General features: G+C 42.2%; 1 protein-coding gene across 26 annotated transcripts in view; it reads right to left on the bottom strand.

Moving 5' to 3' along the window:
- The window catches only part of ESRRG (estrogen related receptor gamma), a 615,477-nt gene that overhangs the window by 285,500 nt on the left and 311,864 nt on the right, over positions 1 to 18,113 (bottom strand). For 17 of the 26 annotated variants that reach the window (XM_038586131.1, XM_038586130.1, XM_038586132.1 and 14 more), the window contains one exon: positions 9,224 to 9,306. The exons of the other annotated variants lie outside the window; for them this stretch is intronic. The gene's annotated coding sequence lies outside the window, so the exon portion shown is untranslated. The remainder of the gene's footprint in view (positions 1 to 9,223; positions 9,307 to 18,113) is intronic. 26 annotated transcript variants of the gene reach the window in all.

The following is an 18,113-nucleotide window of genomic DNA, read 5'->3' on the forward strand; positions in this document are numbered from 1 at the left end:
TGGCAAGCCTCCAAGCTGTCCCCCAGTGAGCACCCCCCTCTTATATTCATACCCATGCATAGGCTTCTCCTATATTGTACCAGGGTCGGTCCGTGTGGCCAACAGAATATAGTAGGAGTGCTGAATGTCACTGCAGAGACTGAGTTATCAACAAACACTGCAGCTTCTGTTTTGTCCTTTTTCTTCTCTCTCTGATCACAAGCTTTGGGGAAAGCCAGCTGCCATGTTGCAAACAGCCACAGGGAGAGGCCCATGTGGTAAGAAACCAAGACCCTCCAGCCAGCAACCATGTGACTGAACATGGAGGCAGATCCTCTAGCCCCATCAAGCCTTCAGGTGACGTCCCTCTTGGCCAACACCTTGAGTGCACGCTCTTGAGAGATCCTGGGCCAGGACTAGCCAACTAATCTGCCCCCACACTCCTCATTTTCAGAAACTGGGGAAAAGAACAGATAATTTGCTATTTTCAGCCAGTAGGTTTTCAGGTCATTTGTTACGCAGCAGAATACCTACTAATAGGTGCTACAGAGTTTTTGGTTTGGTTTTATTTTTCTTCTAGTCTTTAACTGACTTGAGAATAGGAGCCATATCTTATTCATCTTGAGGTTCAGCAGAGTGCCTAAGGACATAGCAGATCCAATAACTGTTTTCTGAATGATGATCATCTCCTTCCTGTTTTTATCATTAAAGTAAATTCAATGACAATTACACATCCAGACTTCTGCTTAACGAAGGAATTTTTTTTTAATAATGTGGTTTAAACCAGAGAATATAGAAGAGAAAAAAAATCTGAAATGAGATCACCTTTCAAAAGCTCCAATTTTTTTAATGCTCCCACCATTAAGAGTTCAATATAAATTTACAATGAGGCTCAGTGAGCAATTTAGGAAGCCTTGGCCTCCTGCCTTATAAGCATTCATGATTACAAACTAAAACTTGGCCTCACCAGCTAAGCCATGACAGCATGATGGGAAAGATTAAAGGCTGACGTAAGTTAAGAGAAATAAACTGCTGTAGGTCTTGGGTTTTAGGGGACAGTAGGGTAATACTCAATAAGATCTAGGGAGAATATTCCTAACGGTGAGTATCCCCTTGTTAACTTGGCAGCTTAGGGAGAATCAGGGACCAAACACCTTCCCCACTTCTGTAGGTAGGTAACTGTATTCCACAGAGTAAGGGTCTATTCTGATAGATACTTCATGGTAGAAGCATCTCTCCAGGTCCACCCACCCCCATATTCTAATACATTCCTACTGGGAAAACACAGGTTACAGGAAGGGGTAAAATAATCCCATTATGATGTTGAGAAATGAAGATGCATCCATTTGGAAATCTCTTAGGAGATGTGTTTGTTTGAGCTGACATTTACTAACAGGGCAACATTTTTCTTTCCCCCACTGACTAAGCCCCTTTTCCTAGACAATAATCTCCTCTGGGAGAGACTTATTGGGATTATTACTCCAGAGCATAGTAGAAAGGGTTCACTGAGTAGAAAAGTAGAAAGCAAAGGTTTGCTCAGCACACTTGAAGTTTTACCAAAAGAAAGTTCAAATTGCATGAATGAAAAGGACAACATTTCACTGGGAAATAATTTCCCTGGATTACATGAGCTGTATCTTTAGGGATCACAAATCTGGGTAATCTCCAGCCTTCTCCTTCTACCAGGAAAGAAAAGACTCAGGAAAAGCTGGCTTTCTTTCCTCCACCCTTAACTAGCTGACACATCAATGCAGCTCAAGGAGGCAAGAGTAGAATCTTTTTTTTTTTTTTTTGCCATTAAAAAAATTACTAAAATATTAAAAGAGAAAAAAAAAAACAAATGAGAGTAGTACAAGAAAGGGCTTCAGGTTCAGTTAACCACCATTCAATAAAACAAGCTTTGATTCTTCCATCACTTGACAAAGACTGCTTACTTCTCAAAAAATGTGAAGACTACCCCAAAGGCATAAGGTAATACGCCCTAAAAACTAAACCATAAACCAACACACTCCTTGGAAAAATAAACTTGACAGTTCTGTTCCTCAATTACATTCTGCTTTTCACTAAAATAATCAGACTCAGACTATGTAATACATTAAATTTAAACACATATTTAAAAAACATGAACACATGTATATAAGAAAACAGTGGTGATTTTAAATGTTGACTTCTGAAATTTTGATCATAAAAACATAAAGACTCTTCTGTCACTTTCATCTCAGAAAGTATCAATAAAACACCAAGGAGGAACAGAAACATAGTCCCGATTTTTTTTCATATTCTCCATTTTTGATGCAAATAGGAGACATACCAAACCTGAACCACGATACACAAAGTCGAAACATAGAGTGTAGAGCAATATCTCGTCAAGAGACGCGCAGGAAGTGAACTGTAAACACAAGCAAAGTGGGACAACAAGATGCAGGACTCTTCACCCTAAAAGCTCAGGAATCAAGGGCACTGGGTCTCAGGCGTTGGTGTAAGGCAGGGGTAAGGCACGCAGCTAAAATCAGGTGGGGCTGGCTGAAAGTCTGTCCTTCATACCCTCTACTTACTCCTTACAAAGCACAGCATCCACTCTTCCTCCTCGCTTTGTCTTTGGAGAAACCGAGCTAGAGAAATCCTAAGGACCACAATACCAGGAGCGGGGGGTGTCCGGGAAGAAGAGGTGGCCTCAAAACCCCTTACTGGAAATGAGGGAATTGTAGGAAAGCCTCTATTCCACCCCACCCTCTTCCCCACTGGACTCCCAGAACGCCCTAGGCAGTTGTATATCCCTGGGGTGGGGCATCAGATGACTCTCTTCATGAGAAATGGAAGGTTCTAAAGAAAAGACGTACAGATGCCAATATTTGGAGATTCTCTCAAGTGAAAATATTGGCTTACAAAATCACCGTAGAGTAAAGCCAACCCATCCACAGCCCTAACCATGCATCTATCACTTATTTCATCCTCACTCTTAAATAGGAATAAAACAAGCATTTGAGTAATTTCTTCTCCTATGGATTAATACACATCTTTTCAAATCCTGAAAAATCCTTCACTGGCCTCTACTGTCTCTTCTAGCTCCAATCCAATGTCCCGTCCTTCTTTTCCCTGCCTAACCTTCTGTGGAACCCCCTCTTCCTCAGCATGTGGCATCTCCTCAACACTGAAGCTTAGTTTCACCACCAGCCCCCTCAACACAACCGACTTCCAAACGCTCAGAGCCGTGACTTTGTGGTTGACCCCCTGCTATTTTACACCACTAATTTGCCCAGTCATCCAATGTCAAAAGCTCAGCATGACTTTAAAAAAAAAATAAACCTTTTATTTTAGGATAATTTTAAATTTGCAGGAAAGTTGTAAAGATAGCAAAAGAGAACTCCCATCCATATATTTCCCACCCAGTTTTTCCTACTGGTAACATCTTAGGTTGGTGAGTTACATTTGTCACAACTAATAAAGCAATATCGATGTATTACTAGTGACAAAACTAACTCCATACTTAATATTCATATTTCCTAAATTTTTATCTACCCCCTTTCTGTTCCAGAATCTCTTCCAGGATATCCCATTACATTTAGCTGTTGTCTTTTTCGGCCCTTCTTGATTATAACAGTTCCTCAGACTTTCCTTGTTTCTGGATGACCTTGACAGTTTGAGGAGTTACTGGCCAGGTATTTTGTAAATTTGAGATTTGTTTGCTGTTTCTCTCATGATTAGACTGGGGTTATGGGCTTGGGGATGAAAGACCTCAGAGGTAAAGTGTTTTCATCACATCATATCAAAGGTACATACTATGAACATGGCTTATCACTGTTGATAACCTGACCTTGATCCACCTGGCAGAGATCCACTGTGAAGTTACTCTTTCCCATGCCTCTTTCCACACTACTTTTGAGAAAGAAGTCACTATGCAGAGCCCACACTCCTGAGGTAGGGAGCTGTGCTCCTCTTCCTTCAGGGCAGAGGATCCACAGAGATTACCTGGAATTCTTCTCTGCATCAGTCTTGATGTAGAGATGCCTTGCTCCCATTTTATGCATTTTCCCAATAAGTGAGCAGTACAGTGAGAATCAGGTCAGATACCGTAACTCCAAGCCCTGACTCTTTTGACTAAGGCAAGAATGAATTACTCCTAGCACTTTAGGGCTTTCTTCCTCCTTTCCTTCCCCACTTTGACAAATGCTGATTGTCAGCTATGCACTCAGCACTGTACAGGGGGCCCCACCTTCATCCTTGGTTTGGCTCCCTCTGGTTTCAGTTACCCATGGTCACCTGCAGTCTGAAAGCAGATGGTCCTCCTTCTGAAGAATTGTCAGAAAGAAGGTCAACAGTAGCCTAACACTTCATCACAATGCCTACATCATTCACCCCACTTATCAGGTAGGCATTTCATCATCTCACATCAACACGAGAAGGATGAGTGCAATCAACGAGGTATTTCAAAAGAGTGAGAGAGACTATATTCATAGAACTTTATTACAGTCTATTGTTATAGTTGTTCTATTTCATTATTATTGTTATTAATCTCCTACTGTGCTAATTTATGAATTAAGCTTTATCATAGGTATGTCTGTATAAGAAAAAAAAACAGTATATATAGAGTTTGGAACTATCTGTGGCTTCAGGTACTCACTGAGGGTCTTGAAATGTATTTTCTGTGAATATGGGGAAACTATTGTATTGGCTTTAGGAACACAATGTTAAGTCAAATCCATACAGTCCCTGAGGGCTCAAAGACTTGTAAATAGTGGCTTTTGGTTTAGCTAAGGAGTCAGAGAAGGTTTCCCTGAGGTGGCGACCTTTGAGGTAGGATCTGAATGGTGGGCAGAAGTAAGACCATGAAAAATGGGTACAAGATATGGTACCTGCCAAGGTTCTGACACATGAGGGAGCATAGGGAAAGTGCTCCAGTATCACAGGCAGGGGAGCGAGCATGAGAGGGGCTTCTGAAAACCAGGAAGGGCTGCCTCCTACAGTCCTACAAGCAATGTGTGGCCACTGACAGCAATGCAGTACCACACACAGATTGGAGTCTCAAATGAAGCCCTCCAAGGGCCGAATCTATCTAGGTGGTGAGAATGGATGCAGGATGACCAGCGAGGAGGCCCCTCTAAGAAGTCCAGATAGGAGGCAGTGGTAGTTTGGCCTAATGCAGGGACAGTAGAGATGGAGAAAAATGGATTTTGGAGATAGCCAGAAACATCAGATCTTGGGTGACTGATCTAATCTTTTTGTACATCAGTTTCTTCATCTACAAAAGAAAAATAAACATAAACCTACCTCATGAAGCTATTATGAGGTAATGAATTAATAAGCACAAGGCACTTAAACAAGTGTCGGCTTATAGTAATTTTGCTATTAATAATATTACTCGTATGTTCTTGAACAGAGTACCTAAATTAGCTGAGGAATTGACCCCCTCACTGACAAAATGAGGAGGCATGGCTATATAATTTCCAATACCTTTCTGGCCCTAAATGGTTAATATTCTTAGCCATTATCCTTTGCTAGTCCAAGAGGACTATAAGCTCCTAAGTATGGTGTTCCCCAAGAGATCACTCAGTAAATGTTATGTATCTTCTGTAACCTATACCACTATACCCACTCCTTTTCCAAAAATAAAAAAACAAAAACAAAAACAAAAAAAAACAAAACTGACAATGGGCACAAAAAGTGCTGTGAGTAATTTTGAGAAATATGAAACTGATTTTTTTCTTTCTTTTTTTTTCTTTAAGATTTTATTTCTATTTATTTTGAGAGAGAGCCAGAGAGCACGAGCAGGAGGGAGGGGCAGAGGGAGAAGGAGAAGCAGACTCCTCTGCTGAGCAGGGAGCCTGATACAGGGCTCAATCCCAGGACCCTGAGATCATGACCTGAGCTGAAGGTAGATGCTCAGTCAACTGAGCCACCTAGGCGGCCAGAAACTGAGTTTTCAATCCTAAATATTTCGTATTCAGGATTAGCATAACTTGGCCTAGCATTCCTCCCCATTACCCAGTGACTCTACCTTGCTGTTTCTGCCATGCTTAGAAAGTATTTCAGGAAGGAATCGGCCTCGAGGAGCTTAATCCAAAGTCACAGCCAAAGTCTGCAGAATCACAGCTTAAATGGCCGATTTGATTACTCAGGATAGAAGGAGGCCGTTGTAATCACTGAATCAGCGAGGACTTAAAAGCATTAACAGTGGGTCTGGCATCACACCAGGATTTATGGGCAGGTACAAGGAGGAGGGACCTTGTCTTCCAGGAGCTTCCAATTCACACAGGGAGGCAAGGGAGGGAATCCATACATAAGCAAACTGAAGACTAGTCCATAGAAGTTATGAATGATTTCTTAATTCAGACTGTAGAAGGACAAACAAGAATTCAGTGGAGGAGGAAATGGGCAATATTTAACAACAAAAAGAGCCAAGAACATTGGTATATAGTATCACACTGAGGTTTTTATATCAATGAGAAGTTTGCAACGTCTCAATCAAGAGGCTAACTTTTGCTTCTACCCGCCTCTGGCACAGCTCACATCTTCAGCACAAACACAAACCAGGAGGAGCAAAACAGAACCATGCCATGCCAGAACTTTCCATTAAACTGGGTGAACTTATCTGCAATGATAACTGCAAATATTCCATTTTTAGTAATTGGGGATTATCACTTCTGTAGCCCTAGAACCACGTCATGGTCTTGAGGAAGGGGCACCCTCCCAAACCCTTGTTTATTGTAGGTAAAGACACCCTAACTTATTTGGGGGGGGGGAGGGAAGGAAGGAGGAATCTCCGTACTTTTCAAATGAAATTACATGAAAACAAAGGAAAGAAACAAAAGCTGCTAAAGGTGAAAAAAAAAAATAGACCACAAATTCAGTTGTAAATGAGCTAAACATTGCAGGTAAATTTGAACTAATAAAACAGATGAATTTACTGAAAACTTAACACCTCTCAACACAGCTGTCTGCCCAGTCAGGAAACCATTAACATCTTGTCACCAATGCCCCAAGCACATCAATGATATGAATTCTAAAAACAACCCAGAACAACAAAAGAAATGCACCACCCAGTAGCCAATGGCACACAAGCTTTCTGAACTCCCCTTTCCTGGTGCCCCTCGAAACACTGAAAAACCGGCCAAAGCAGGAGGAAGGTGGGCTGGAGAGAAAAGGAGGAAAGCAATGCGGACAACTTTGAAGAGCAAGTGCAAGTACTTCAATCAACTTGAGACCATTTAAGAAACACTTTTTCAAAATTACAGTTGATTAACTGGCCTGGGTATATGTGTGAGGGGGCTGTCAAAAGTCAGGAAAGCATCCCTTTAATAATGACAAGTCATTATAGACAGTATTCTATTTTAATAAGAAAGAAACATCATTTTCTCAAATTGAAATACCAAAGCAGGGGTCTTTAATTACTTTTGGTCCAGAGGCTCCTTTGAGGATCTCATGAAAGCCAGAGACTTTCTCCTCAGAAAACTGCATGTGCTCACAAAATGTAGCAGCTGATTTCTTTTTTTTTTCTTTTCTTTTCTTTTTTTTTTTTTTTTTTAGCATTTGATTTCAACAAAATTTACTGACTCCTAGCTCTGCCCACCATCGAACCCATCCCTATACAGGTTCCCCTTTGTCTTGTGGGCCCAGGTGTTAAAAGGCTTCTAAACCCCTGTGCCGAAGAAACATGCTTTAAGACCTTGGAACAAGAGTTTCAGGGTTTTCATATACCATCCAACAGAACAGGAGTTACAAAAAAGCATTTCATTTTCTCGACTGGGTGGTGTCCAATGATAGCCACTCAATTGCCCACTGATTCTTGTTTAGGAGCTGGTTTCTACCTCAGAGGCAATCCTGAACTTGTTTTTCCATTTGGTCCCTATTGTATGTACGTGAGGCATCCATTGCTCTAAAACTACTTTGCCAAAGGAAAGCAGAAAAAAATAATTTTTTAAAGGTGAGAGGACAAGGAGTCCGTTGTGCTCTTGGAAGCTCTGGTAATCGGTTTGTTCGTTCACTTGTTGTGTCAATACCAACTATGAGTCAGAATGGTGGGAGGCAGCAGGTTGCAAAAAGAGGAAGCGTCTTCCCTTGAACGAGCTTACTGTCCAGGGCACTGAGAAGGGGAGTGTTAGACTGGGTGTACACCAGGACGCTGTGGGGACGTGGGGGTGCTGGCGAGGAAGGGGTCTTTCTGCTTAGGGAGCAGAGGAACTCAGCTGTAGGGATGCTAACTAAATACTGCTCATGGAGAACTGCAGGGTGGGTGGAGCGAGCCAGGTATTCATGAGAGGAGGTCACAGCAGCACAAAAGAAAAAAAAAAAAAAAAGAAGAATTAACTGAGCAGTTAGATAGCAGTTGACTGATAGTGTCAAATGCTAATTTAAAATATTCCATAAAAGGTATCACTAGAAAGAAAAAAAAAATTGCAGGCAGAGTCAAATGACAGTTTGTGGGGCCCAATTCAAAATGGAAATGTAGGGCTCCCTGTTCAAAAAATATTAAGAATGTGCAGAAGGGGACAGCAGAACATTAAACCCAGTGTGGGGCCCTTCAGAGCAGAGGGGTCTATGTGGCCACACAGGTGACCACGCACCCATGCATCTGGCCCTGCGTGTACTAGAAGACAATTTCAAGTGTCTACACCTCTTCTTTAATACTACAGACAAATAGGGACACCCGAGTGGCTTAGAGGTTGAACTTCTGTCCACCTTTGGCTCAGGGCGTGATCCTGGGGTCCTGGGATGGAGTCCTGCATCAGGCTCCCTGCATGGAGCCTTCTTCTCCCTCTGCTTGTGTCTCTGTCTCTCTCTGTGTGTCTCTCATGAATAAATAAATAAAATCTTAAAAAAAAAATTACTACAAACAACCCGCATTTCTCAAAGGACCTGCCACAAAGCACTTAATACATGCTTCTACGAAGCACCAGGCCAGGAGCTTTACTTCCACTTAATGTTTTTCCAGCAACCCTGTGACATAGATGTTACTACCCCCCACTTACAGATCCTGAAACCAAAGAGAGTAAACTGCTGGAGGGCAAGGTGGTGCTCGGGATGTTGAAGATCTCCCTCTGTGCCTGTGGCCCTGCCTCGGTGCTGACCTGTCAATGCGTGTTTGGATTTCTTTGCTATGGGGGGGGTTGGGCTTTGGCTGAGCCCCAATGGTCCAGAGTCCTGGAGTCAGGTGTGTGCTTTGGACATGAGTCAAAGATTGAAGCGGGAAGGGCCACCGATCCCCATGCCAGTCACGCCACCCCACCGAGTCCCCCCAAGCACCTACCTCTAGTAGGAATGGGAGCTGGATGTGGAGGGAGCAAAATGCCAGCACGCTCCGAACTGTCCTTTTTTTCAATACAGACACAGCTAGGAGGAGAAATCACATAATTTCCATGAGAAATTATGCATTAAAATAGCACATGCACGCTTACAAGAGCCCGGAATCTATTTTAAAAGAAGTTATTAAACCTTTAGAACCTATAGTAATTTCCGATTTCTCCCAGCAAACCTCCAATTAATAGTTTTTGGAGACAAAGGCTTGCCAGAGCATTCAGAGGTTCATCGGAGGGCTCTCCCCTCCCCGAACCTCTTCCCCCCTCTACCAGTTTGCCAAGGGTCAAATTCAGCTTTTCCACTTTTTAGGAGAACAAGCATTGCCATGATCACAACACAACATTGACTCAACAGTAAAAAAACAAAGACTCTAAATATTTACCAAAACTCCTTGGGTTTTTATATCTTTTTTTTTTTTAAGCCAATGTGAACAGGTCACCCCTCCCACACACGTGGGGCGAGGTGGGGGCTTTTGTAGAGTCTTTAGCCTCTGTCCTTTGGTCTTACCAGGCCTCACACAAGCCCTGTTGTGGCTCGGAGCACTCTGTGATTAATAGCTCGGCCAGCCATTCCTACTTAAAAACTATTCCTACTTTATGTCTTTTTTTTCCCCCACTCTGTCCCTGATTTTCTCTGATCCTAATTTTTCTGCTCAGCAGAAATTACCTACTGTCAAAGCCTTCTCTTCACCCCAAAGCCTCTTAACTATATTCCTTCCCCAGCGTTTTGTTTTGGGAAGCTTTCGTTAAGTCGATGATAGGCCCATTGCAATGAAGCAAGGCCAAAGCAGGGTCTACTCGGGGTTATAATCTGTCAGCACCTGCCCCCCTCCCACCCCAAGCCCCATCCCAAATCCACACTGGTGAGTCAGGAGAGCACGAAAAGCCATTCAACCAACCCAACGGCACACCGGCCTCGCAGCAGGCCAGCAGCGCTCTCCTTGTTCTGCTTGTACACTGGAAGTGCAAGTTGCATTTTCAAAATCATTCTGTCAGCCCCATGACAATTTAATTTATTTATTTTTTTAGCCAGTTTCTCAACTCTGTTTGGGTAGCAATGGCTCGTCAATATCTCATTCAGGTGTAGCATGGAAAAGCCTAACAACCCTGGGCCGGCAGCCAAGCTTACCAGTGACTGACGCTCGCTTAACTGAGCAAAGATTTGCTCTGCTCCAAGTGGGGCTTGACTATACAAGAACCAGTAGTGACAGCGAGGGCGCCGGCTGGAATCCTAACAAAGCTGCTTCCAACTTGTGCTCAAGCAAGTGGAACCAGCACTTAAGCTGAATGTTAAGGGGCTTCAATCTTGGTCCTTTTTTTTTTTTTTTCTTCTTCTTCCCCATCATTTACCTTCTGAATAAACCCTGGGATTTTACGGGGAAAACAGCACATTAGCACACTTACATCACAAATCCTTGTACCTCTTTAAAAGGCTGTTGAAGATTTATTAACTTGTAGGAGCAATCATTTAATTGCTCGCCTCTGCTACACCACATACGATTTTTTTTTTCTTTTAAATGACCGAATTAAACCTGCCGAGCAAATTTGGGCTTTGAAGTTCCTGCAGAAGGATCATCCCTTTGAGGGAAGGAGAAAAAGAAGACATGAAATGCTCCCCTTTGGTACCAATGTCCGCATGCCCCCACCTTCCCCGCCCGAGATGCCTTCGTACCCAGAAGCAAATCAATCTCGTTTAAACGTTGCCAATTCATTTTCCAAGCCAGGTCCAAATCTCACCGTCGTTTTTCCCTCTAATTTCAATGAAAGCCCATAAGCATTTACAAATGGAGGAACATCATACTTACAATTTTGGGATGTGTAATGCGGCTGTGTATCTTAGGAAAACACTGTTATGTTTATATGTTGCTGTCCTTCCTGCTCAAAGACCACACCACTCTTGGTGAAGCTGAAGAAACTAGTGAGAGACCCAAAGTCCTTTCCACACCACGAACCTGTGCAAACCATTCTTTGAATCGAGCTGCAGTGGCAATTAGCAGAGTCTCTTGCTGTCTGGGACTCTGCCTCTTAGGTCAAATGCAGCCCAAAGCCAACAAGATAATTTACCGCCTAACCACAGTGAATTTGGTGATTTGCAACCGCAGAATCAAATATTTAGACTAATTCCCACTTCACACATAAAAACAGTAGGGACAGGAAGAGGCACACACACACACACACACACACACACACACACACACACACACACGCCCGCCGATTTGCACGTTCGTTTTAGTTAGCCTGCAATAATCCGAAGTCGTGTGTGGGTAACTAGACAGCGTCTGAGGGGCAGAGGCAGTGCATCTGGTTTTTTTAAGCCCTGGACAGCCTTTTGCTTGGGAAGGAGCCCTGTTCCATTGCATCAGCCGTCCAGTAACGCGATCTCACCAACCTATGTGTGAGCATCAGGAGTCCGTGCCTGGGGTCACAAGGGGCATTCTCTTCCTAGCCAACTGAGACTGACATGTGCTGCTGTCATAAAGATCACACCGTCCAGTTTGGCCCAACTGGTGGTCTCGAGAATGAACAGAGGTACGGCCTGTCAAACTGCAAGGCGTTGGCAGGGCTCAAGTGTCAGATTTCCCCCAAATGACAGTTCCCTGCATCTCGGTGCGTTAAAACACTGTGTTGTGTCACTGGGACCCAGAAAAAAAAAAAAAAAAAAAAAAAAAAAAAAAAAAAAAAGCCTTTTTTATTTTTATTTTATTTTATTTTATTTTATTTTATTTTTTTTCCTGGGTCCTTTTGGTATTTTGTTTTGTTTCGGCTTTGTTTGTTTACCTTCGGTCTGTTTTTAAAGGCATTTATGCCCAGAGTACTACAAAGGGATGTTAGTGGGGCCTCCCTGGCAGGGACATAAAAGTGTATGGGTTTTGAAGGAGAGGAACTGCAAGGCTGTTATAACTTCCCTCAAACCCCAAACCTGGTTAGCTGGGAAACAGTTCTTTAGAGTCGTCCTTTCTTTCCTCTGTGGGACTTGGAACCTGGATGCTATAATTGAAAGCCAGTGTATTAAGCATAACACATCAAACTACTGTTAACACCCTGCCTCCCGCAAGGCTGCCTCCTATAACAGCTCTGTTTTCTGCCTACGGTCTGTGCAGGCAAGTGGAACATCACACGCGCTGCATGCTAAAGGCCGCAGCCTTTGTCTTCTCCAAGTTCTGTCTATTTCAGAGGCTAACATGGAGCAATTAGTCTAATTAATGTGAAACAATGAGCTGTGTTACCACTTATCAAATTGATTGTTCCCCTATCAAAACAAAACAGGCTGGCTTTTTGATGTAATTTCAAGAGATGATTTGAAATGTCATGTTGCTGCAAGCCAATTACCTTATGACTAGCGTCCCGGTCAACAGAATACATAATTAGCATGAGTTTGGGAAGGCTGCTTACTGCTAGTATGTTAATTAACTGTCTTTTGTCATAAAACAAAAAGGTGGTACGGGGAGGTTTTGAAATAGGTCTTTTTTATTTACATTTCTTTGTGCTTATCAACGTGAGGCATGACAATGCAAAAGAATAGACAATTTTAATTCCTCTACTTCGAATTAATACTCAGCTGCAAGGTCAGGGTAATGTGCAGGCTGCAGTACCATTCACCTCACCACCTCACTCTAGTCCTGCCCCAGTGTATTATATTACTCGAGGAGTTAAATTAAGTATCGGGTAAAACTCGAATGGAAGAAACCCTGGGCTCCACGAAACAAATCCCCTAATAGACTTCTTTGGAGCTTCCCTGGCTTTTGTGCATCCTGTGAGGGCTGGACGGCGCTCGCCTGCCCCGGGAATTACATTCAGGTGTCGTCTTTCTATTTCAATCTTGAAATTTGGAGAGAATAAACCCATCATCAAATGATGTTATTGCCTTTACCTCACTATGGTAGAGAGAGAATGCATAATGGGCACCTGTGGGCCTGTAAAGGAATCCTATCGGTGAGTCCAGGGCTCTGTAACTCGTCTGCAGCTTCCCCTCTTATGCGATAACCTGGCAATTCCACCTTCTTGATTAAGGAACCAATTCGGTATTTCTGTCTTCTTCAGGTTGAAGGCGTGCTGGAGGTACCCATAATCAGTCACTGAAAATTAGCAATCAAGTTCATGGTGGCCTTGAGTCAGGGCTCGACATGCATATTAGTAAACAAGCTTCTGGTTTAGAGAACCAGTCGAAGGTTCCAAGATTCTAGTGCTTCTATTCACTGCCCAATGGTATTGTTTTACCTGGCAAAGGTAAGGGAGCCACTCCTGGACATCCCACAACTTACTGTGAGAAATGGGTTGCTGCTTTTGTGTTAGGGTTCAACACTCCTCAAACATTTTTCTTGAGATATGGTTCGTGTCTTGTAGTCATATTAGAGTGGTCCTCAAGAGTCACAGGAAAACACAATACCCTGCTCCTAGAAATAGTTTAGTTTGCAAACTGGATTTTCCATCCTGACTTGTTTCCATTATTCAACATAGTTTTTTTTATTATTATTACAAATACTTAAAAAAAAGGGAAGAAATTGAAGAAGATACAAATAAATGGAAAGATACTTTGTGCTCATGGATTGGGAGAATTAATATTGTTAAAACATTCAGACTACCCAAAGCCATCTACAGACACATGCAATCCCTATCAAAATACCAATTACATTCTTCACAGAACTAGAACAAATAATCCTAAAATTTATGTGGAACCCCAAAAGACCCCAAACACCTAAAGCAATCTTGAGAAAAAGCAAAGCCAGAGGCATCATGCTTCCTGATTTCAAACTCTATGGCAGAGTTATAATAATTTTAAAAGTTTGGGGGGCACCTGGGTGACTCAGTTAAATGTAGCCTTCGGCTCAGGTCATGATGTCAGGGTCCTGGAATCAAGCCCCGCACTGAGTCCTGCATCAGGCTCCCCAGTCAGCAGGGAGCCTGCTTCTCCCTCTCCCTCTCTCCGCACCCACCCATGCTCTCTCTCTTTCTCTCTCTCTCGAAACTACATAGGTAAAATCTTTAAACAAAATAAAAATAACATAATTTTAAAAATGTGATACTATCATTAAGACAGACACACAGATCAATGGAACGGAAGAGAAAGCCCAGAAAGAAGCCCACACATACATAGGTAATTTACAACAGAGGAGCCAAGAATAACAATGGGGAAAAGACAGTCTCTTCAATAATTGGTGTTCAGAAAATTGGATAGCTACATGTGAAAGAATAAAACTGGAGCACCTTCTTATACCATAAATAAAAAATTAACTCAAAATGGATCAAAGACTTGAACTTAAGACCTGAAACTAAAAAACTCCTAGAAGAAACCATAGGTGGCATGAGGACTTTTTAAATATGATAGCAAAAGCAAAAATAAACAAGTAGGACTACACCAACCTAAAAAGCTTCTATACAGCAAAGGAAACTATCAATAAAATGAAAAGGCAACCTGTGGAATGGGAGAAAAGTCATGCAAATTATATATCTAAAAAGGAGCTAACATCTAAAATATACAAAGAACTCATCCAACTCAACAGCGATAAAGCAACCAATCTGATTTTAAAATGGACAAATGCTCTGAGTAGAAATTTTTCCAAAGAAGACATACAGATGGTCAGCAGGTACATAAAAAGGTGCTCAACATCACTAATCATCAGGGAAATGCACATCAAAACCCCAATGAGATATCACTTAATACCTGTTAGAATGGCAGGTATAAAGAGATAAGACATAAGAGCTGGTGAAGATGTGGAGCAAAGAGAAACCCTTGTGCGAATATTAAGTTGGTTCGGCCAATGGCACTCAGTATGGAAGTTCTTTAAAAAATTGAAATGGAACTACCATACGATCCAGCAATTCCACTTCTGAGTCTTCACTGAAGAAAAAGGACACACTAACTGGAAAAGATACATCCATCTTCATTGCAGCATTATTCACAATAGCCAAGATATAGAAACAACCAAGATGTCCATCGGTGGATGAATGTATGATATATACAATATATACATTAGAATAAAAAATTCAGCCATAAAAAAGAATGAATCTTACCATTCACAACAACATGGATGGATCTCAACATGGATGGATTATACAAAGTGAAAGAAGTCAGGACAGAGAAAGACAAATATTGCATGATTTCTCTTACATGTAGAATCTTAAAAAAAAAAAAAAAAAAAAAAAAAGCTCATAGATATGGAGAATAGACCGGTGGTCATAGGAAATGTGGGGTGGAGGACAAATGGATGAACTGTTTTTTAGTTTAAATGAACTGAATACGATTTTTTAAAATGTAGCATGGAAAACATTAAATGGATGGGGCATGATGTTTTGTGTCTCTTTGTTTTGGAATGCAGGTACCTCATCTGGGCAATGCAGGGTGGGGAAGCCTGCAGTACAGAGACTGGACAGGAAGGAGGCCGGGCTCAACTATGCTCGGTGGGAGAAGACAGGGAGTCTCTGTAAAACTCTTCACCCCTCTGAATCTAAAATGTCTTCCAGAAATACAAGAAAAATGTAAAAATATGGGGATCCCTGGGTGGCTCAGCGGGTTAGCACCTGCCTTCAGCCCAGGCGTGATCCTGGAGTCCCGGGATTGAGTTCCGCATCAGGCTCCTTGCATGGAGTCTGCTTCTCCCTCTGCCTGTGTCTCTGCCTCTCTATCATGAATAAATAAATAAAATCTTTAAAAAAAAAAAGAAAAATGTAAAAATACACAAGGAATTGTGGCTATAGTTTTCAAAGAGCATAGACAAGGGAGAGAGAATCAAGATGAGAATGGTTACCTAAGAAACCTGGAGCATTAAGTGGTAATCATAGCTAACCATTGCTGAGTACTTTGGAGGTGCCAGGGTAATACCAACCCCAATATAATAATGAACTCAGCACATGAGGAGGATAGACAACAAATGAGATCTATTAATTTCATAGCTCAGCAGGAGTGTTTGGCACATTCCTACTTTAGAATGAAAAAGTCACAGAGCCCTAGCATTGAATGAAATCTTAGACATTACTCACCAACATCCCTCCAATGGGAATTGTCCTACACTAGCCCTCGAAGATTGAAATGAGACTCCTTTCAGGGACAAGTTCCTCTGGGACAATTTAGAGAATTATTTATATATGTTCCAAAAGTTTTTGGAGCTTTGCTGACCAGAAAACTTAGACTTCCCTATGTTTGGGTATAATTCTTCCCCTAAAGCTAAAGCATGGATCACTGATAACATGAGATGTCACATCCTCTGGGTGTGACAGAGGATGCGAGACAACATCCAGGTAAAATGGAATGACAGAAAATAAGTCCTGTCTCAACTAGAAACTTGGATGAGTCTTGATGAGACATCATCAGTGAACCTAAAATTAGCAACTTGGAGACTAACCATCAGGGGTGGTAATAATCGAGTGCAACCATCTACTTATAATATTATTTATTCCTGACCCCAAACCAACCTAACCATACATCAGCCCATAACAACAGTATGCATGACATCATAAGAATCTCCCCCCCTCTCCCCAAATGGGAAGTAAAGAGGGAGACAAGTTAAAAAGAGAGGAAGGGGAGGCGGGAGAGAAGAAACTTGCATGGCTAGTAGATAGCAGGTGCTCTGCTGGTTTGCACGGCTCCATGTCTATGTGCGTACATAACAGATGTTGTGCTAAATTTCTAGATTACCTCATTAAATCCTCACAACAGCCCTGCAAGGTGGTTCCCATCTTCCCAACCCTGCCTCTTGCTAAATGTTAATGGTAAGTCAAGAAGGCTTAGAAAGGATAATTAATTATGCCAAGGCCCTGATCTCACTCAGGCTCTAAAATTCTACTCTTTCCCATGACACAGGCTGTTTGGTGTTGTTTTTAGATTGTAATATGTAATATTGGAACTAAATTAAGGTCTTATCTTTGTCAGAGTAAGAGACAACCAAAAAAGCCCCTGGTCATCATCATTTAAAAAAAAAAAAAAAAAAAAAGGAATAAAATGACCTGGGGACAAAACCCAGCCCATCTAGGAAGCAGTGTGATGAGTTACACTTCTGTCGTTTGCAATCTGGCAGATCAGGGATTTAAGGAAAACTGGGCCATCGCAACATTTTTGTGCTGAATCCAAAATGTTTTCTGGACATTTAAGGAAAAAAAAAAAAAAGGCAAATCAATGTGTTCAGAAAATAGGGCATTTTTTTTTCCTCCATAAAAGCAATAAAAGCATCCCTAGGAATGTTTTCTGCGGGCCCCCTAAGCACACCCAAACACCTCTTGCAGAAAACCAAGGCTGAGTCATAAACAGTGTCTTCATCAGCAGATCTAACAAGACACTGAGTGACAAAGCCCGAGGGAATGTCACCCCTCTCCAGGAAGGTAGACAGGAGCTCCAAGGTAGACAGGGCTCTCCGGGAGCCAGGCGGTGGCAGAGGGAAGGGCCAGTGAGCCAGCAGCCCTGCAGACACTTTGTTGAAATGTCAAGGCAGGCACTCAGCTGGCCTCCACTGAGCTAAGCATCTCTCTGTGTCAGGACAAATTGGGCAGGCCTCAAATCTTGTTTCTCTTCTCCAACTTCAGTAAGATGAGTGTAGGGAATGAAGGAGAGAGAGAGGCGGAGGAAAAGATGGGGACAGTTCAGTTCACAGGAAAGCACTGTGACACAACCACCTGCCTGAAAACCGTTCCTGGGAACTCAGAATCCTTTATGACAGCGGTGGTCATGCAAACAGAGCCGTTGAGGGGCCAAGCCACCCGCTGAACATGCATGTTCAGAGCATCAGTGTCATAAAGCAATCCCTCTATGACTTTGCAGTGACATATATGTCAGTGTTTCTATATAGGAAGTCTTTTTTTTTTTTTTTTTTAAAAAAACTTTTTATTTATTTATGATAGTCACAGAGAGAG

The sequence above is a fragment of the Canis lupus genome, chromosome 38, assembly GCF_011100685.1.
Source record: "Canis lupus familiaris isolate Mischka breed German Shepherd chromosome 38, alternate assembly UU_Cfam_GSD_1.0, whole genome shotgun sequence".
In the NCBI taxonomy this organism is placed as follows: Eukaryota; Metazoa; Chordata; class Mammalia; order Carnivora; family Canidae; genus Canis; species Canis lupus.